Source organism: Osmerus mordax, chromosome 3 (assembly GCF_038355195.1).
Source record: "Osmerus mordax isolate fOsmMor3 chromosome 3, fOsmMor3.pri, whole genome shotgun sequence".
NCBI lineage: Eukaryota > Metazoa > Chordata > Actinopteri > Osmeriformes > Osmeridae > Osmerus > Osmerus mordax.
In genome coordinates, this window is record NC_090052.1 from 3362229 (window position 1) to 3384039 (window position 21811).

Here is a 21811-nt window from a genome sequence, read left to right on the forward strand (position 1 = left end):
GAGGGAACCCGGGGGAACCTGGCAGCCCTGGATACTGGGGGGACCCGGGGGAACCTGGCTGGCCTGGTAACTGAGGGAACCCGGGGGAACCTGGCAGCCCTGGATACTGGGGGGACCCGGGGGAACCTGGCTGGCCTGGATACTGAGGGGACCCTGGCTGCCCTGGATACTGGGGGGACACTGGAAACTGAGGGGACTCAGGGAAACCTGGCTGCCCTGAATACTGAGGGGACCCTGGAAGCCCTGGATACTGGGGGGACCCGAGGGAACCTGGCAGCCCTGGATACTGGGGGGACCCGGGGGAACCTGGCTGGCCTGGTAACTGTGGGGACTCAGGGAAACCTGGCTGCCCTGGATACTGAGGGGACCCTGGCTGCCCTGGATACTGGGGGGACACTGGAAACTGAGGGGACTCAGGGAAACCTGGCTGCCCTGAATACTGAGGGGACCCTGGAAGCCCTGGATACTGGGGGGACCCGAGGGAACCTGGCAGCCCTGGAAACTGAGAAGAGCCTGGGGAACCTGGCTGCCCTGGAAGCTGAGGGGACCCTGGAAGCTGAGGGGACCCAGGGGAACCTGGCTGCCCTGGATACTGGGGGGACCCTGGAAACTGAGGGGACCCAGGGGAACCCGGCTGCCCTGGATACTCGGGGAAACCTGGCAGCCCTGGTAACTGAGGTGAGCCTGGAAACTGGGGGGACTCAGGGGAACCTGGCTGTCCTGGTAACTGAGGGGACCCGGGGGAACCTGTTAGCCCTGGTAACTGAGGTGAGCCTGGAAACTGGGGGGACTCAGGGGAACCTGGCTGGCCTGGGAACTGAGGGAAACCTGGATATTGGGGGGACCCTGGGGAACCTGGCAGCCCTGGAAATTGAGGAGAGCCTGGGGAACCTGGCAGTCCTGGTAACTGAGGTGAGCCTGGAAACTGGGGGGACTCAGGGGAACCTGGCTGGCCTGGGAACTGAGGGAAACCTGGATATTGGGGGGACCCTGTTGAACCTGGCTGCCCTGGATACTCGAGGGACCCTGGAAACTGAGGGGACCCAGGGGAACCTGGCTGCCCTGGATACTGGGGGGACCCTGGAAACTGGGGGGACCCTGGCTGGCCTGGTAACTGAGGGAACCCTGGCAGCCCTGGTAACTGAGGTGAGCCTGGAAACTGGGGGGACTCAGGGGAACCTGGCTGGCCTGGGAACTGAGGGAAACCTGGATATTGGGGGGACCCTGGGGAACCTGGCAGCCCTGGAAATTGAGGAGAGCCTGGGGAACCTGGCAGTCCTGGTAACTGAGGTGAGCCTGGAAACTGGGGGGACTCAGGGGAACCTGGCTGGCCTGGGAACTGAGAGAAACCTGGATATTGGGGGGACCCTGTTGAACCTGGCTGCCCTGGATACTCGAGGGACCCTGGAAACTGAGGGGACCCAGGGGAACCTGGCTGCCCTGGATACTGGGGGGACCCTGGAAACTGGGGGGACCCTGGCTGGCCTGGTAACTGAGGGAACCCTGGCAGCCCTGGATACTGAGGGGAGCCTGGAACCTGAGGGGACTCAGGGGAACCTGGCAGTCCTGGTGACTGGGGGGAACCTGGAAACTGAGGGGACTCAGGGGACCCTGGCAACTGAGGGAACCCGGGGTAACCTGGCAGCTCTGGATACTGAGGGGACCCTGGCAGCCCTGGTAACTGAGGTGAGCCTGGAAACTGAGGGGACTCAGGGGAACCTGGCTGGCTTGGGAACTGGGGGGACCCAGAGGAACCTGGCTGGCCTGGGAACTGAGGGGACCCTGGCAGACCTGGATATTGGGGGGACCCTGGGGAACCTGGCAGCCCTGGAAATTGAGGAGAGCCTGGGAAACCTGGCAGTCCTGGAAACTGAGGGGAGCCTGGAAGCCCTGGATACTGGGGGGACCCGAGGGAACCTGGCAGCCCTGGAAACTGAGAAGAGCCTGGGGAACCTGGCTGCCCTGGAAGCTGAGGGGACCCTGGAAGCTGAGGGGACCCAGGGGAACCTGGCTGCCCTGGATACTGGGGGGACCCTGGAAACTGAGGGGACCCAGGGGAACCCGGCTGCCCTGGATACTCAGGGAAACCTGGCAGCCCTGGTAACTGAGGTGAGCCTGGAAACTGGGGGGACTCAGGGGAACCTGGCTGTCCTGGTAACTGAGGGGACCCAGGGGAACCTGTTAGCCCTGGTAACTGAGGTGAGCCTGGAAACTGGGGGGACTCAGGGGAACCTGGCTGGCCTAGGAACTGAGGGAAACCTGGATATTGGGGGGACCCTGGGGAACCTGGCAGCCCTGGAAATTGAGGAGAGCCTGGGGAACCTGGCAGTCCTGGTAACTGAGGTGGGCCTGGAAACTGGGGGGACTCAGGGGAACCTGGCTGGCCTGGTAACTGAGAGAAACCTGGATATTGGGGGGACCCTGTTGAACCTGGCTGCCCTGGATACTCGAGGGACCCTGGAAACTGAGGGGACCCAGGGGAACCTGGCTGCCCTGGAAACTGAGGGGTCCCGGGGGAACCCGGCAGCCCTGGTAACTGAGGTGAGCCTGGAAACTGGGGGGACCCGGGGGAACCTGGCTGGCCTGGTAACTGAGGGAACCCGGGGTAACCTGGCAGCCCTGGATACTGAGGGGACCCGGGGGAACCTGGCAGCCCGGGAAACTGGGGTGACCCTGGAAACTGGGGGGACTCGGGGGAACCCGGCAGCCCTGGTAACTGAGGGGAGCCGGGCAAACCTGGCTGGACTGGATACTGAGGGGAACCTGGCTGCCCTGGATACTGAGGGGAGCCTGGCAGCCCTGGATACTGGGGGGACCCTGGCTGCCCTGGATACTGGGGGGACCCTGGCTGCCCTGGATACTGGGGGGACTCAGGGGAACCTGGCTGGCCTGGATACTGGGGGGACCCTGTGGAACCAGGCAGACCTGGATACTGGGGGGACCCTGTGGAACCAGGCTGCCCTGGGTACTCGAGGGACCCTGTGGAACCAGGCTGCCCTGGATACTCGAGGGACCCTGGAAGCTGAGGGGACTCAGGGGACCCTGGCAGCCCTGGATACTGGGGGGAGCCTGGAAACTGGGGGGACCCGGGGGAACCTGGCTGCCCTGGAAACTGAGGGGTCCCGGGGGAACCCGGCAGCCCTGGTAACTGAGGTGAGCCTGGAAACTGGGGGGACCCGGGGGAACCTGGCTGGCCTGGTAACTGAGGGAACCCGGGGTAACCTGGCAGCCCTGGATACTGAGGGGACCCGGGGTAATCTGGCAGCCCTGGATACTGAGGAGAGCCTGGTAACTGAGGGGACCCAGGGGAACCTGGCAGCCCGGGAAACTGGGGTGACCCTGGAAACTGGGGGGACTCGGGGGAACCCGGCAGCCCTGGTAACTGAGGGGAGCCGGGCAAACCTGGCTGGACTGGATACTGAGGGGAACCTGGCTGCCCTGGATACTGAGGGGAGCCTGGCAGCCCTGGTAACTGGGGGGACCCTGGCTGCCCTGGATACTGGGGGGACTCAGGGGAACCTGGCTGGCCTGGATACTGGGGGGACCCTGTGGAACCAGGCAGACCTGGATACTGGGGGGACCCTGTGGAACCAGGCTGCCCTGGATACTCGAGGGACCCTGGAAGCTGAGGGGACTCAGGGGACCCTGGCAGCCCTGGATACTGGGGGGAGCCTGGAAACTGGGGGGACCCGGGGGAACCTGGCTGCCCTGGAAACTGAGGGGTCCCGGGGGAACCCGGCAGCCCTGGGAACTGGGGGTAACCTGGAAACTGAGGGGTCCCGGTGGAACCCGGCTGCCCTGGATACTCGGGGAAACCTGGCAGCCCTGGTAACTGAGGTGAGCCTGGGAACTGGGGGGACCCGGTGGAACCCGGCTGCCCTGGATACTGGGGGGACCCGGGGGAGCCCGGCAGCCCTGGATACTGGGGGGACCCGGGGGAGCCCGGCAGCCCTGGATACTGGGGGGACCCGGGGGAGCCCGGCAGCCCTGGATATTGGGGGGACCCGGGGGAGCCCGGCAGCCCTGGATACTGGGGGGACCCGGGGGAGCCCGGCAGCCCTGGATACTGGGGGGACCCGGGGGAGCCCGGCAGCCCTGGATACTGGGGGGACCCGGGGGAGCCCGGCAGCCCTGGATACTGGGGGGACCCGGGGGAGCCCGGCAGCCCTGGAAACCGAGGGTAAGGAAGATTGTCTGGTGTCAGGGGATCAGTTGTTGCCGGAGCAGCAGGTGGAGATGGGCAGGATACTGCAAACTGTTGGCCATTCATCAGCAGGACAAGAACATGCACCTGATCCTGTAAACACAAAAGCATTAGTGGAAGACCCAAATATACACCATACACATATTTGTGGTCAGAAGTTGGCACTAAACCTCCATCTTGACGCAGGGTTCTTTGTAAGGAGCCCTGATCATCAATCTGCTAGAATGTGATGCCACAGAAAATCCACAAAGTTGTCTGGATGACAGCAGGGGCTCCCATACGTTAGAGACTAAACGAGAAAGAGTTAACCATCAGGTCACTTGGCAAACGGTTGTTGAAACACAGTAGACAAACTCGGATTGGCTTGTTTCAAAACGAGAGCAACTGCTGAAATGTACCTTTTACAGAGAGTGCATCTGCTGCAATGTTACCCATATTCAACACCATGCCGTTTCTGAGGCAGGAGACTGAAGGGCGAGGAGGTGCAAGAGGACAAGACATTGTCATGGATTCCCCCCACAGCTTTAAATGCAGTACATGATCTCCACCCTGTTGGAAGAGTAGACCACTTGGCTCAAATGCAACCAAATAAAAAGAGGGGCGTCTCTAGTCTTCCATTGCTTCATTATGAATTACCCGTTGAGTAACATGGCAGCCTTGGTATGGAGCTACAAAAAGCACATCTCTGCGTGACCTTCTCACAGAGAATCCACACTGAGAAGGCATCCGAGTCACGGGAATGAGAGTCCCGTCACCTGCAGAAAGCAGATCCTCAGATCAAACTACTCGCCGTTTTCCCGGGAAATCCACAGAAATGCATCATTGATCTCACCATTGTCAACCAGAAAATGAGGAGTCTTCCCTCCCTTCACCCGCAAGGTCATAGCATCATCAGCGCACTGCACCGAAGGTCCCATGCGTTTTAGTTTAGCATTCATCAACAGGTGCCGAGCTAAGACAGTAGGGAGGAAGTTACTATACTGGAGGAACCGCTAAACACGCGTTGGCCAACTTGAGGGATGTCGTGTATACTCACAAGCCATGCCTGTTGTTTGGTTAGACTCCCGACCGTCTGAATCAAAGGCAAGAGAGCCGTTTCCAGTTACGACGCCAGTCGGAGATCTGGGCTCATTTGCGTCACGAAGGAAGTCTCTTCTAAATTTGGTTTCGAATTCCGTCGGATCGGTCTCTTCATTTGTTAACCTAAATGTGCTCCCATCTCTAATACTTCCATAGGAAACTGCTACAAAACAGGCCAACGTCCTCAGTACCAAGAAGCAAAACTGAGAATTACACCACACCATGTTGAACAACCTCTCAACGCGGCCCTACCCAACATAACGCAAATACACATTCCACACAGCTTTAAGGTGCTCGCTCAAATTGGACGACCAATCAAATTTGTAAATTTGAGGTGGGCAAGACTTCATTCAAACGCACCTGAAGTGCAATTGGATCACTGTCATGAAGTGACTTTCTCAGTGGTTGTTCAGAGTAGAGGGGTTGGTTCACTTTGATGCTCCCAATTGGCAATGTGTTTCAGTCAATTTAGTGCTGATGAGCTCATGCCAATCTGACTCGGAAATCATATAAATATTACTTTCCAATTAATTTTATTACATCCAATTATTTAGTTACTTACAGTTTGCTTCTGAAATATTATTAATGTTGTGAAATATATTAATAATTGATTTGAATAATGTCAAGTAATTACCATCCAGACTATGAGAGAGAATTGAAAAGCTGGATCTGTAGCTGGTTTGTCAGCTTTCTTATTTATTTTTTTACAGTCATTCTCCTGAGAGACAGCTGGGACTCCGCCCGACACGTTGGATCTGGGTGGGTCCTCATCTGGGGGCTCCAAGTCAGGGGAGGGGGCTGGCTTCTGGTCCCCACCTGCACCCTCAGGAGGTTCTGGTGTCTCCTCCCTAGCATTAAAATGGTCAGGCGTTTCAGAGGCAGTCTAGCGCCTGCCTGTAAAACCACATGTACAATAAAATATGCCGAATGTTTTAAGATATATTGTTGGCCTTTATTAGACACAGTTGAGACAGGAAATGTAGGGGGGGTGACATGCAGAAATGACCGGCGCTGGATTCGAACTGAGGCCGCTGCATCAAGGTCTCAGCTAATGAGCTACGGTGGCACCCACAATAAAATGTCCATTCTTAAAACGTTCAAATATTTACAACAAAGACTATCGGTTTTAGTAGCTTGTTCATAAGAATCTATAAGGTTTGAGGAAAAGGCAAGGCTACATTTTAAAGTCTGCACTGCAATCGTGACAAATGTTTTGTTAGATTATTCTCAAAACCAGAGTAAGGCGCTGACAGAACTGTGGTTTCAGCGTGGCTGCTGAAGGATAGAAAGTGTCAGCCTGGGCCATACAGTAGCACTCTGAAACCCAATAATCCTCTAGAAAGTCACTTCAGAGCACTGCTTCCTTTGTGAGGGGCAGACAAACGCAAGCACTTTTGGTCTAGAGTGAAAGTCTTAGTAACGGACTTGTGAATAAGTATATTAGAGTACACAAATCCATTGGGCAGAACTGCATGTCAAATAACCAACTCGGTAAAGTTCAAGCATTTAAATCAAACAAGTTAATGATCACAAACCATGCCATACAGAAATTCATGTTCACAGCAACAGATTCCAACCCAGTCAGTTTAAAGTTAAGAATTCTTTATTATAAAAGTGCAGAAGTGACATTACACAACTACTCAAAAGAATTGTTAAGAGTCACTTGCTACGAGTCCTCAGCAGGTGGAGGAGGGAGGGCACCCCTACTGGCAGAACCAAACCCAGGAATCCTCCTCTGGTCCTCGACACCAGCAGTGGTGGAAGACTTGGGGGTCCCTGCTGGAGCCTGTGTAACATTCAACTGAAGGGAAGCATCGTCCCGGAACATGATGTTGTACACTGGAGGGACCATCTGCTTAACCCTCTTTGGCTTGCGTTTGTAGTGGGCGGCGTTAACACAGGGAGGCCTCTGGGGATGAGTGGGTCCAGCTATGTTGGCAGATGTCAGGGACCAGGGGTACTGAGGGGACCTTGGAAAAGAGTGGTAAGGAAGCCCTGGCGTAGCTCTTGTAGTGGCAGTTGCTGGGAGAGGTCTGGGTAATAGAGGGAAGCCCGGGAACCAGGGGTATGGAGGCAGCTCTGCCGAGTCAGAATTGGAAAGGCTTGCAGTGGTTGGGAATGGTCTGGGGAAACCTGGCCGCCCTGGATACGGGGGGGACCCTGGCAGCCCTGGATACTGGGGGGACCCTGGAAACTGAGGGGACCCGGGGGAACCTGGCTGGCCTGGCAACTGAGGGAACCCGGGGGAACCTGGCAGCCCTGGATACTGGGGGGACCCTGGCTGCCCTGGATACTGAGGGGACCCAGGGAAACCTGGCAGCCCTGGTAACTGAGGGGAGCTGGGGGAACCTGGCTGGCCTGGGAACCCGGGGGAACCTGGCTGGCCTGGTAACTGAGGGAACCCGGAGGAACCTGGCAGCCCTGGATACTGGGGGGACCCGGGGGAACCTGGCTGGCCTGGTAACTGTGGGGACTCAGGGAAACCTGGCTGCCCTGGATACTGAGGGGACCCTGGCTGCCCTGGATACTGGGGGGACACTGGAAACTGAGGGGACTCAGGGAAACCTGGCTGCCCTGAATACTGAGGGGACCCTGGAAGCCCTGGATACTGGGGGGACCCGAGGGAACCTGGCAGCCCTGGAAACTGAGAAGAGCCTGGGGAACCTGGCTGCCCTGGAAGCTGAGGGGACCCTGGAAGCTGAGGGGACCCAGGGGAACCTGGCTGCCCTGGATACTGGGGGGACCCTGGAAACTGAGGGGACCCAGGGGAACCCGGCTGCCCTGGATACTCGGGGAAACCTGGCAGCCCTGGTAACTGACGTGAGCCTGGAAACTGGGGAGACTCAGGGGAACCTGGCTGTCCTGGTAACTGAGGGGACCCGGGGGAACCTGTTAGCCCTGGTAACTGAGGTGAGCCTGGAAACTGGGGGGACTCAGGGGAACCTGGCTGGCCTGGGAACTGAGGGAAACCTGGATATTGGGGGGACCCTGGGGAACCTGGCAGCCCTGGAAATTGAGGAGAGCCTGGGGAACCTGGCAGTCCTGGTAACTGAGGTGAGCCTGGAAACTGGGGGGACTCAGGGGAACCTGGCTGGCCTGGGAACTGAGGGAAACCTGGATATTGGGGGGACCCTGTTGAACCTGGCTGCCCTGGATACTCGAGGGACCCTGGAAACTGAGGGGACCCAGGGGAACCTGGCTGCCCTGGATACTGGGGGGACCCTGGAAACTGGGGGGACCCTGGCTGGCCTGGTAACTGAGGGAACCCTGGCAGCCCTGGTAACTGAGGTGAGCCTGGAAACTGGGGGGACTCAGGGGAACCTGGCTGGCCTGGGAACTGAGGGAAACCTGGATATTGGGGGGACCCTGGGGAACCTGGCAGCCCTGGAAATTGAGGAGAGCCTGGGGAACCTGGCAGTCCTGGTAACTGAGGTGAGCCTGGAAACTGGGGGGACTCAGGGGAACCTGGCTGGCCTGGGAACTGAGAGAAACCTGGATATTGGGGGGACCCTGTTGAACCTGGCTGCCCTGGATACTCGAGGGACCCTGGAAACTGAGGGGACCCAGGGGAACCTGGCTGCCCTGGAAACTGAGCGGTCCCGGGGGAACCCGGCAGCCCTGGAAACTGAGGTGAGCCTGGAAACTGGGGGGACTCAGGGGAACCTGGCTGGCCTGGGAACTGAGGGAAACCTGGATATTGGGGGGACCCTGTTGAACCTGGCTGCCCTGGATACTCGAGGGACCCTGGAAACTGAGGGGACCCAGGGGAACCTGGCTGCCCTGGATACTGGGGGGACCCTGGAAACTGGGGGGACCCTGGCTGGCCTGGTAACTGAGGGAACCCTGGCAGCCCTGGATACTGAGGGGAGCCTGGAACCTGAGGGGACTCAGGGGAACCTGGCAGTCCTGGTGACTGGGGGGAACCTGGAAACTGAGGGGACTCAGGGGACCCTGGCAACTGAGGGAACCCGGGGTAACCTGGCAGCTCTGGATACTGAGGGGACCCTGGCAGCCCTGGTAACTGAGGTGAGCCTGGAAACTGAGGGGACTCAGGGGAACCTGGCTGGCTTGGGAACTGGGGGGACCCAGAGGAACCTGGCTGGCCTGGGAACTGAGGGGACCCTGGCAGACCTGGATATTGGGGGGACCCTGGGGAACCTGGCAGCCCTGGAAATTGAGGAGAGCCTGGGGAACCTGGCAGTCCTGGAAGCTGAGGGGACCCTGGAAGCTGAGGGGACCCAGGGGAACCTGGCTGCCCTGGATACTGGGGGGACCCTGGAAACTGAGGGGACCCAGGGGAACCCGGCTGCCCTGGATACTCAGGGAAACCTGGCAGCCCTGGTAACTGAGGTGAGCCTGGAAACTGGGGGGACTCAGGGGAACCTGGCTGTCCTGGTAACTGAGGGGACCCGGGGGAACCCGTTAGCCCTGGTAACTGAGGTGAGCCTGGAAACTGGGGGGACTCAGGGGAACCTGGCTGGCCTGGGAACTGAGGGAAACCTGGATATTGGGGGGACCCTGGGGAACCTGGCTGGCCTGGTAACTGAGGGAACCCGGGGTAACCTGGCAGCCCTGGATACTGAGGGGACCCGGGGTAATCTGGCAGCCCTGGATACTGAGGAGAGCCTGGTAACTGAGGGGACCCAGGGCAACCTGGCAGCCCGGGAAACTGGGGTGACCCTGGAAACTGGGGGGACTCGGGGGAACCCGGCAGCCCTGGTAACTGAGGGGAGCCGGGCAAACCTGGCTGGACTGGATACTGAGGGGAACCTGGCTGCCCTGGATACTGAGGGGAGCCTGGCAGCCCTGGTAACTGGGGGGACCCTGGCTGCCCTGGATACTGGGGGGACTCAGGGGAACCTGGCTGGCCTGGATACTGGGGGGACCCTGTGGAACCAGGCAGACCTGGATACTGGGGGGACCCTGTGGAACCAGGCTGCCCTGGATACTCGAGGGACCCTGTGGAACCAGGCTGCCCTGGATACTCGAGGGACCCTGGAAGCTGAGGGGACTCAGGGGACCCTGGCAGCCCTGGATACTGGGGGGAGCCTGGAAACTGGGGGGACCCGGGGGAACCTGGCTGCCCTGGAAACTGAGGGGTCCCAGGGGGACCCGGCAGCCCTGGTAACTGAGGTGAGCCTGGAAACTGGGGGGACCCGGGGGAACCTGGCTGGCCTGGTAACTGAGGGAACCCGGGGTAACCTGGCAGCCCTGGATACTGAGGGGACCCGGGGTAATCTGGCAGCCCTGGATACTGAGGAGAGCCTGGTAACTGAGGGGACCCAGGGGAACCTGGCAGCCCGGGAAACTGGGGTGACCCTGGAAACTGGGGGGACTCGGGGGAACCCGGCAGCCCTGGTAACTGAGGGGAGCCGGGCAAACCTGGCTGGACTGGATACTGAGGGGAACCTGGCTGCCCTGGATACTGAGGGGAGCCTGGCTGCCCTGGATACTGGGGGGACCCTGGCTGCCCTGGATACTGGGGGGACCCTGGCTGCCCTGGATACTGGGGGGACTCAGGGGAACCTGGCTGGCCTGGATACTGGGGGGACCCTGTGGAACCAGGCAGACCTGGATACTGGGGGGACCCTGTGGAACCAGGCTGCCCTGGATACTCGAGGGACCCTGGAAGCTGAGGGGACTCAGGGGACCCTGGCAGCCCTGGATACTGGGGGGAGCCTGGAAACTGGGGGGACCCGGGGGAACCTGGCTGCCCTGGAAACTGAGGGGTCCCGGGGGAACCCGGCAGCCCTGGGAACTGGGGGTAACCTGGAAACTGAGGGGTCCCGGTGGAACCCGGCTGCCCTGGATACTCGGGGAAACCTGGCAGCCCTGGTAACTGAGGTGAGCCTGGGAACTGGGGGGACCCGGTGGAACCCGGCTGCCCTGGATACTGGGGGGACCCGGGGGAGCCCGGCAGCCCTGGATACTGGGGGGACCCGGGGGAGCCCGGCAGCCCTGGATACTGGGGGGACCCGGGGGAGCCCGGCAGCCCTGGATACTGGGGGGACCCGGGGGAGCCCGGCAGCCCTGGATATTGGGGGGACCCGGGGGAGCCCGGCAGCCCTGGATACTGGGGGGACCCGGGGGAGCCCGGCAGCCCTGGATACTGGGGGGACCCGGGGGAGCCCGGCAGCCCTGGATACTGGGGGGACCCGGGGGAGCCCGGCAGCCCTGGATACTGGGGGGACCCGGGGGAGCCCGGCAGCCCTGGAAACCGAGGGTAAGGAAGATTGTCTGGTGTCAGGGGATCAGTTGTTGCCGGAGCAGCAGGTGGAGATGGGCAGGATACTGCAAACTGTTGGCCATTCATCAGCAGGACAAGAACATGCACCTGATCCTGTAAACACAAAAGCATTAGTGGAAGACCCAAATATACACCATACACATATTTGTGGTCAGAAGTTGGCACTAAACCTCCATCTTGACGCAGGGTTCTTTGTAAGGAGCCCTGATCATCAATCTGCTAGAATGTGATGCCACAGAAAATCCACAAAGTTGTCTGGATGACAGCAGGGGCTCCCATACGTTAGAGACTAAACGAGAAAGAGTTAACCATCAGGTCACTTGGCAAACGGTTGTTGAAACACAGTAGACAAACTCGGATTGGCTTGTTTCAAAACGAGAGCAACTGCTGAAATGTACCTTTTACAGAGAGTGCATCTGCTGCAATGTTACCCATATTCAACACCATGCCGTTTCTGAGGCAGGAGACTGAAGGGCGAGGAGGTGCAAGAGGACAAGACATTGTCATGGATTCCCCCCACAGCTTTAAATGCAGTACATGATCTCCACCCTGTTGGAAGAGTAGACCACTTGGCTCAAATGCAACCAAATAAAAAGAGGGGCGTCTCTAGTCTTCCATTGCTTCATTATGAATTACCCGTTGAGTAACATGGCAGCCTTGGTATGGAGCTACAAAAAGCACATCTCTGCGTGACCTTCTCACAGAGAATCCACACTGAGAAGGCATCCGAGTCACGGGAATGAGAGTCCCGTCACCTGCAGAAAGCAGATCCTCAGATCAAACTACTCGCCGTTTTCCCGGGAAATCCACAGAAATGCATCATTGATCTCACCATTGTCAACCAGAAAATGAGGAGTCTTCCCTCCCTTCACCCGCAAGGTCATAGCATCATCAGCGCACTGCACCGAAGGTCCCATGCGTTTTAGTTTAGCATTCATCAACAGGTGCCGAGCTAAGACAGTAGGGAGGAAGTTACTATACTGGAGGAACCGCTAAACACGCGTTGGCCAACTTGAGGGATGTCGTGTATACTCACAAGCCATGCCTGTTGTTTGGTTAGACTCCCGACCGTCTGAATCAAAGGCAAGAGAGCCGTTTCCAGTTACGACGCCAGTCGGAGATCTGGGCTCATTTGCGTCACGAAGGAAGTCTCTTCTAAATTTGGTTTCGAATTCCGTCGGATCGGTCTCTTCATTTGTTAACCTAAATGTGCTCCCATCTCTAATACTTCCATAGGAAACTGCTACAAAACAGGCCAACGTCCTCAGTACCAAGAAGCAAAACTGAGAATTACACCACACCATGTTGAACAACCTCTCAACGCGGCCCTACCCAACATAACGCAAATACACATTCCACACAGCTTTAAGGTGCTCGCTCAAATTGGACGACCAATCAAATTTGTAAATTTGAGGTGGGCAAGACTTCATTCAAACGCACCTGAAGTGCAATTGGATCACTGTCATGAAGTGACTTTCTCAGTGGTTGTTCAGAGTAGAGGGGTTGGTTCACTTTGATGCTCCCAATTGGCAATGTGTTTCAGTCAATTTAGTGCTGATGAGCTCATGCCAATCTGACTCGGAAATCATATAAATATTACTTTCCAATTAATTTTATTACATCCAATTATTTAGTTACTTACAGTTTGCTTCTGAAATATTATTAATGTTGTGAAATATATTAATAATTGATTTGAATAATGTCAAGTAATTACCATCCAGACTATGAGAGAGAATTGAAAAGCTGGATCTGTAGCTGGTTTGTCAGCTTTCTTATTTATTTTTTTACAGTCATTCTCCTGAGAGACAGCTGGGACTCCGCCCGACACGTTGGATCTGGGTGGGTCCTCATCTGGGGGCTCCAAGTCAGGGGAGGGGGCTGGCTTCTGGTCCCCACCTGCACCCTCAGGAGGTTCTGGTGTCTCCTCCCTAGCATTAAAATGGTCAGGCGTTTCAGAGGCAGTCTAGCGCCTGCCTGTAAAACCACATGTACAATAAAATATGCCGAATGTTTTAAGATATATTGTTGGCCTTTATTAGACACAGTTGAGACAGGAAATGTAGGGGGGGTGACATGCAGAAATGACCGGCGCTGGATTCGAACTCAGGCCGCTGCATCAAGGTCTCAGCTAATGAGCTACGGTGGCACCCACAATAAAATGTCCATTCTTAAAACGTTCAAATATTTACAACAAAGACTATCGGTTTTAGTAGCTTGTTCATAAGAATCTATAAGGTTTGAGGAAAAGGCAAGGCTACATTTTAAAGTCTGCACTGCAATCGTGACAAATGTTTTGTTAGATTATTCTCAAAACCAGAGTAAGGCGCTGACAGAACTGTGGTTTCAGCGTGGCTGCTGAAGGATAGAAAGTGTCAGCCTGGGCCATACAGTAGCACTCTGAAACCCAATAATCCTCTAGAAAGTCACTTCAGAGCACTGCTTCCTTTGTGAGGGGCAGACAAACGCAAGCACTTTTGGTCTAGAGTGAAAGTCTTAGTAACGGACTTGTGAATAAGTATATTAGAGTACACAAATCCATTGGGCAGAACTGCATGTCAAATAACCAACTCGGTAAAGTTCAAGCATTTAAATCAAACAAGTTAATGATCACAAACCATGCCATACAGAAATTCATGTTCACAGCAACAGATTCCAACCCAGTCAGTTTAAAGTTAAGAATTCTTTATTATAAAAGTGCAGAAGTGACATTACACAACTACTCAAAAGAATTGTTAAGAGTCACTTGCTACGAGTCCTCAGCAGGTGGAGGAGGGAGGGCACCCCTACTGGCAGAACCAAACCCAGGAATCCTCCTCTGGTCCTCGACACCAGCAGTGGTGGAAGACTTGGGGGTCCCTGCTGGAGCCTGTGTAACATTCAACTGAAGGGAAGCATCGTCCCGGAACATGATGTTGTACACTGGAGGGACCATCTGCTTAACCCTCTTTGGCTTGCGTTTGTAGTGGGCGGCGTTAACACAGGGAGGCCTCTGGGGATGAGTGGGTCCAGCTATGTTGGCAGATGTCAGGGACCAGGGGTACTGAGGGGACCTTGGAAAAGAGTGGTAAGGAAGCCCTGGCGTAGCTCTTGTAGTGGCAGTTGCTGGGAGAGGTCTGGGTAATAGAGGGAAGCCCGGGAACCAGGGGTATGGAGGCAGCTCTGCCGAGTCAGAATTGGAAAGGCTTGCAGTGGTTGGGAATGGTCTGGGGAAACCTGGCCGCCCTGGATACGGGGGGGACCCTGGCAGCCCTGGATACTGGGGGGACCCTGGAAACTGAGGGGACCCGGGGGAACCTGGCTGGCCTGGCAACTGAGGGAACCCGGGGGAACCTGGCAGCCCTGGATACTGGGGGGACCCTGGCTGCCCTGGATACTGAGGGGACCCAGGGAAACCTGGCAGCCCTGGTAACTGAGGGGAGCTGGGGGAACCTGGCTGGCCTGGGAACCCGGGGGAACCTGGCTGGCCTGGTAACTGAGGGAACCCGGAGGAACCTGGCAGCCCTGGATACTGGGGGGACCCGGGGGAACCTGGCTGGCCTGGTAACTGTGGGGACTCAGGGAAACCTGGCTGCCCTGGATACTGAGGGGACCCTGGCTGCCCTGGATACTGGGGGGACCCTGGAAACTGAGGGGACTCAGGGAAACCTGGCTGCCCTGAATACTGAGGGGACCCTTGAAGCCCTGGATACTGGGGGGACCCGAGGGAACCTGGCAGCCCTGGAAACTGAGAAGAGCCTGGGGAACCTGGCTGCCCTGGAAGCTGAGGGGACCCTGGAAGCTGAGGGGACCCAGGGGAACCTGGCTGCCCTGGATACTGGGGGGACCCTGGAAACTGAGGGGACCCAGGGGAACCCGGCTGCCCTGGATACTCGGGGAAACCTGGCAGCCCTGGTAACTGAGGTGAGCCTGGAAACTGGGGAGACTCAGGGGAACCTGGCTGTCCTGGTAACTGAGGGGACCCGGGGGAACCTGTTAGCCCTGGTAACTGAGGTGAGCCTGGAAACTGGGGGGACTCAGGGGAACCTGGCTGGCCTGGGAACTGAGGGAAACCTGGATATTGGGGGGACCCTGGGGAACCTGGCAGCCCTGGAAATTGAGGAGAGCCTGGGGAACCTGGCAGTCCTGGTAACTGAGGTGAGCCTGGAAACTGGGGGGACTCAGGGGAACCTGGCTGGCCTGGGAACTGAGGGAAACCTGGATATTGGGGGGACCCTGTTGAACCTGGCTGCCCTGGATACTCGAGGGACCCTGGAAACTGAGGGGACCCAGGGGAACCTGGCTGCCCTGGATACTGGGGGGACCCTGGAAACTGGGGGGACCCTGGCTGGCCTGGTAACTGAGGGAACCCTGGCAGCCCTGGATACTGAGGGGAGCCTGGAACCTGAGGGGACTCAGGGGAACCTGGCAGTCCTGGTGACTGGGGGGAACCTGGAAACTGAGGGGACTCAGGGGACCCTGGCAACTGAGGGAACCCGGGGTAACCTGGCAGCTCTGGATACTGAGGGGACCCTGGCAGCCCTGGTAACTGAGGTGAGCCTGGAAACTGAGGGGACTCAGGGGAACCTGGCTGGCTTGGGAACTGGGGGGACCCAGAGGAACCTGGCTGGCCTGGGAACTGAGGGGACCCTGGCAGACCTGGATATTGGGGGGACCCTGGGGAACCTGGCAGCCCTGGAAATTGAGGAGAGCCTGGGAAACCTGGCAGTCCTGGAAACTGAGGGGAGCCTGGAAGCCCTGGATACTGGGGGGACCCGAGGGAACCTGGCAGCCCTGGAAACTGAGAAGAGCCTGGGGAACCTGGCTGCCCTGGAAGCTGAGGGGACCCTGGAAGCTGAGGGGACCCAGGGGAACCTGGCTGCCCTGGATACTGGGGGGACCCTGGAAACTGAGGGGACCCAGGGGAACCCGGCTGCCCTGGATACTCAGGGAAACCTGGCAGCCCTGGTAACTGAGGTGAGCCTGGAAACTGGGGGGACTCAGGGGAACCTGGCTGTCCTGGTAACTGAGGGGACCCGGGGGAACCTGTTAGCCCTGGTAACTGAGGTGAGCCTGGAAACTGGGGGGACTCAGGGGAACCTGGCTGGCCTGGGAACTGAGGGAAACCTGGATATTGGGGGGACCCTGGGGAACCTGGCAGCCCTGGAAATTGAGGAGAGCCTGGGGAACCTGGCAGTCCTGGTAACTGAGGTGAGCCTGGAAACTGGGGGGACTCAGGGGAACCTGGCTGGCCTGGGAACTGAGAGAAACCTGGATATTGGGGGGACCCTGTTGAACCTGGCTGCCCTGGATACTCGAGGGACCCTGGAAACTGAGGGGACCCAGGGGAACCCGGCTGCCCTGGATACTCGGGGAAACCTGGCAGCCCTGGTAACTGAGGTGAGCCTGGAAACTGGGGAGACTCAGGGGAACCTGGCTGTCCTGGTAACTGAGGGGACCCGGGGGAACCTGTTAGCCCTGGTAACTGAGGTGAGCCTGGAAACTGGGGGGACTCAGGGGAACCTGGCTGGCCTGGGAACTGAGGGAAACCTGGATATTGGGGGGACCCTGGGGAACCTGGCAGCCCTGGAAATTGAGGAGAGCCTGGGGAACCTGGCAGTCCCTGTAACTGAGGTGAGCCTGGAAACTGGGGGGACTCAGGGGAACCTGGCTGGCCTGGGAACTGAGGGAAACCTGGATATTGGGGGGACCCTGTTGAACCTGGCTGCCCTGGATACTCGAGGGACCCTGGAAACTGAGGGGACCCAGGGGAACCTGGCTGCCCTGGATACTGGGGGGACCCTGGAAACTGGGGGGACCCTGGCTGGCCTGGTAACTGAGGGAACCCTGGCAGCCCTGGATACTGAGGGGAGCCTGGAACCTGAGGGGACTCAGGGGAACCTGGCAGTCCTGGTGACTGGGGGGAACCTGGAAACTGAGGGGACTCAGGGGACCCTGGCAACTGAGGGAACCCGGGGTAACCTGGCAGCTCTGGATACTGAGGGGACCCTGGCAGCCCTGGTAACTGAGGTGAGCCTGGAAACTGAGGGGACTCAGGGGAACCTGGCTGGCTTGGGAACTGGGGGGACCCAGAGGAACCTGGCTGGCCTGGGAACTGAGGGGACCCTGGCAGACCTGGATATTGGGGGGACCCTGGGGAACCTGGCAGCCCTGGAAATTGAGGAGAGCCTGGGAAACCTGGCAGTCCTGGAAACTGAGGGGAGCCTGGAAGCCCTGGATACTGGGGGGACCCGAGGGAACCTGGCAGCCCTGGAAACTGAGAAGAGCCTGGGGAACCTGGCTGCCCTGGAAGCTGAGGGGACCCTGGAAGCTGAGGGGACCCAGGGGAACCTGGCTGCCCTGGATACTGGGGGGACCCTGGAAACTGAGGGGACCCAGGGGAACCCGGCTGCCCTGGATACTCAGGGAAACCTGGCAGCCCTGGTAACTGAGGTGAGCCTGGAAACTGGGGGGACTCAGGGGAACCTGGCTGTCCTGGTAACTGAGGGGACCCGGGGGAACCTGTTAGCCCTGGTAACTGAGGTGAGCCTGGAAACTGGGGGGACTCAGGGGAACCTGGCTGGCCTGGGAACTGAGGGAAACCTGGATATTGGGGGGACCCTGGGGAACCTGGCAGCCCTGGAAATTGAGGAGAGCCTGGGGAACCTGGCAGTCCTGGTAACTGAGGTGAGCCTGGAAACTGGGGGGACTCAGGGGAACCTGGCTGGCCTGGGAACTGAGAGAAACCTGGATATTGGGGGGACCCTGTTGAACCTGGCTGCCCTGGATACTCGAGGGACCCTGGAAACTGAGGGGACCCAGGGGAACCTGGCTGCCCTGGAAACTGAGGGGTCCCGGGGGAACCCGGCAGCCCTGGTAACTGAGGTGAGCCTGGAAACTGGGGGGACCCGGGGGAACCTGGCTGGCCTGGTAACTGAGGGAACCCGGGGTAACCTGGCAGCCCTGGATACTGAGGGGACCCGGGGTAATCTGGCAGCCCTGGATACTGAGGAGAGCCTGGTAACTGAGGGGACCCAGGGGAACCTGGCAGCCCGGGAAACTGGGGTGACCCTGGAAACTGGGGGGACTCGGGGGAACCCGGCAGCCCTGGTAACTGAGGGGAGCCGGGCAAACCTGGCTGGACTGGATACTGAGGGGAACCTGGCTGCCCTGGATACTGAGGGGAGCCTGGCAGCCCTGGTAACTGGGGGGACCCTGGCTGCCCTGGATACTGGGGGGACTCAGGGGAACCTGGCTGGCCTGGATACTGGGGGGACCCTGTGGAACCAGGCAGCCCTGGATACTCGAGGGACCCTGGAAGCTGAGGGGACTCAGGGGACCCTGGCAGCCCTGGATACTGGGGGGAGCCTGGAAACTGGGGGGACCCGGGGGAACCTGGCTGCCCTGGAAACTGAGGGGTCCCGGGGGAACCCGGCTGCCCTGGTAACTGAGGTGAGCCTGGAAACTGGGGGGACCCGGGGGAACCTGGCTGGCCTGGATACTGAGGGGACCCGGGGTAATCTGGCAGCCCTGGATACTGAGGAGAGCCTGGTAACTGAGGGGACCCAGGGGAACCTGGCAGCCCGGGAAACTGGGGTGACCCTGGAAACTGGGGGGACTCGGGGGAACCCGGCAGCCCTGGTAACTGAGGGGAGCCGGGCAAACCTGGCTGGACTGGATACTGAGGGGAACCTGGCTGCCCTGGATACTGAGGGGAGCCTGGCAGCCCTGGTAACTGGGGGGACCCTGGCTGCCCTGGATACTGGGGGGACCCTGGCTGCCCTGGATACTGGGGGGACCCTGGCTGCCCTGGATACTGGGGGGACTCAGGGGAACCTGGCTGGCCTGGATACTGGGGGGACCCTGTGGAACCAGGCAGACCTGGATACTGGGGGGACCCTGTGGAACCAGGCTGCCCTGGATACTCGAGGGACCCTGGAAGCTGAGGGGACTCAGGGGACCCTGGCAGCCCTGGATACTGGGGGGAGCCTGGAAACTGGGGGGACCCGGGGGAACCTGGCTGCCCTGGAAACTGAGGGGTCCCGGGGGAACCCGGCAGCCCTGGGAACTGGGGGTAACCTGGAAACTGAGGGGTCCCGGTGGAACCCGGCTGCCCTGGATACTCGGGGAAACCTGGCAGCCCTGGTAACTGAGGTGAGCCTGGGAACTGGGGGGACCCGGTGGAACCCGGCTGCCCTGGATACTGGGGGGACCCGGGGGAGCCCGGCAGCCCTGGATACTGGGGGGACCCGGGGGAGCCCGGCAGCCCTGGATACTGGGGGGACCCGGGGGAGCCCGGCAGCCCTGGATATTGGGGGGACCCGGGGGAGCCCGGCAGCCCTGGATACTGGGGGGACCCGGGGGAGCCCGGCAGCCCTGGATACTGGGGGGACCCGGGGGAGCCCGGCAGCCCTGGATACTGGGGGGACCCGGGGGAGCCCGGCAGCCCTGGATACTGGGGGGACCCGGGGGAGCCCGGCAGCCCTGGAAACCGAGGGTAAGGAAGATTGTCTGGTGTCAGGGGATCAGTTGTTGCCGGAGCAGCAGGTGGAGATGGGCAGGATACTGCAAACTGTTGGCCATTCATCAGCAGGACAAGAACATGCACCTGATCCTGTAAACACAAAAGCATTAGTGGAAGACCCAAATATACACCATACACATATTTGTGGTCAGAAGTTGGCACTAAACCTCCATCTTGACGCAGGGTTCTTTGTAAGGAGCCCTGATCATCAATCTGCTAGAATGTGATGCCACAGAAAATCCACAAAGTTGTCTGGATGACAGCAGGGGCTCCCATACGTTAGAGACTAAACGAGAAAGAGTTAACCATCAGGTCACTTGGCAAACGGTTGTTGAAACACAGTAGACAAACTCGGATTGGCTTGTTTCAAAACGAGAGCAACTGCTGAAATGTACCTTTTACAGAGAGTGCATCTGCTGCAATGTTACCCATATTCAACACCATGCCGTTTCTGAGGCAGGAGACTGAAGGGCGAGGAGGTGCAAGAGGACAAGACATTGTCATGGATTCCCCCCACAGCTTTAAATGCAGTACATGATCTCCACCCTGTTGGAAGAGTAGACCACTTGGCTCAAATGCAACCAAATAAAAAGAGGGGCGTCTCTAGTCTTCCATTGCTTCATTATGAATTACCCGTTGAGTAACATGGCAGCCTTGGTATGGAGCTACAAAAAGCACATCTCTGCGTGACCTTCTCACAGAGAATCCACACTGAGAAGGCATCCGAGTCACGGGAATGAGAGTCCCGTCACCTGCAGAAAGCAGATCCTCAGATCAAACTACTCGCCGTTTTCCCGGGAAATCCACAGAAATGCATCATTGATCTCACCATTGTCAACCAGAAAATGAGGAGTCTTCCCTCCCTTCACCCGCAAGGTCATAGCATCATCAGCGCACTGCACCGAAGGTCCCATGCGTTTTAGTTTAGCATTCATCAACAGGTGCCGAGCTAAGACAGTAGGGAGGAAGTTACTATACTGGAGGAACCGCTAAACACGCGTTGGCCAACTTGAGGGATGTCGTGTATACTCACAAGCCATGCCTGTTGTTTGGTTAGACTCCCGACCGTCTGAATCAAAGGCAAGAGAGCCGTTTCCAGTTACGACGCCAGTCGGAGATCTGGGCTCATTTGCGTCACGAAGGAAGTCTCTTCTAAATTTGGTTTCGAATTCCGTCGGATCGGTCTCTTCATTTGTTAACCTAAATGTGCTCCCATCTCTAATACTTCCATAGGAAACTGCTACAAAACAGGCCAACGTCCTCAGTACCAAGAAGCAAAACTGAGAATTACACCACACCATGTTGAACAACCTCTCAACGCGGCCCTACCCAACATAACGCAAATACACATTCCACACAGCTTTAAGGTGCTCGCTCAAATTGGACGACCAATCAAATTTGTAAATTTGAGGTGGGCAAGACTTCATTCAAACGCACCTGAAGTGCAATTGGATCACTGTCATGAAGTGACTTTCTCAGTGGTTGTTCAGAGTAGAGGGGTTGGTTCACTTTGATGCTCCCAATTGGCAATGTGTTTCAGTCAATTTAGTGCTGATGAGCTCATGCCAATCTGACTCGGAAATCATATAAATATTACTTTCCAATTATTTTTATTACATCCAATTATTTAGTTACTTACAGTTTGCTTCTGAAATATTATTAATGTTGTGAAATATATTAATAATTGATTTGAATAATGTCAAGTAATTACCATCCAGACTATGAGAGAGAATTGAAAAGCTGGATCTGTAGCTGGTTTGTCAGCTTTCTTATTTATTTT

General features: G+C 58.1%; 3 long non-coding RNA genes across 3 annotated transcripts; all 3 read right to left on the minus strand.

Moving 5' to 3' along the window:
• Positions 1-4413: 4413 nt before the first annotated feature.
• On the minus strand, positions 4414-4927 carry LOC136940901 (uncharacterized). Its single transcript, XR_010876418.1, has 3 exons — positions 4841-4927; positions 4603-4753; positions 4414-4493 (listed from the first exon to the last, which is right to left on the minus strand). It is a non-coding gene; the product is annotated as an uncharacterized lncRNA (long non-coding RNA).
• Positions 4928-11740: 6813 nt separating this feature from the next.
• On the minus strand, positions 11741-12254 carry LOC136941162 (uncharacterized). Its single transcript, XR_010876448.1, has 3 exons — positions 12168-12254; positions 11930-12080; positions 11741-11820 (listed from the first exon to the last, which is right to left on the minus strand). It is a non-coding gene; the product is annotated as an uncharacterized lncRNA (long non-coding RNA).
• A 7983-nt stretch (positions 12255-20237) lies between these two features.
• LOC136941224 (uncharacterized) lies at positions 20238-20751 on the minus strand. Its single transcript, XR_010876460.1, has 3 exons — positions 20665-20751; positions 20427-20577; positions 20238-20317 (listed from the first exon to the last, which is right to left on the minus strand). It is a non-coding gene; the product is annotated as an uncharacterized lncRNA (long non-coding RNA).
• Positions 20752-21811: the final 1060 nt, after the last annotated feature.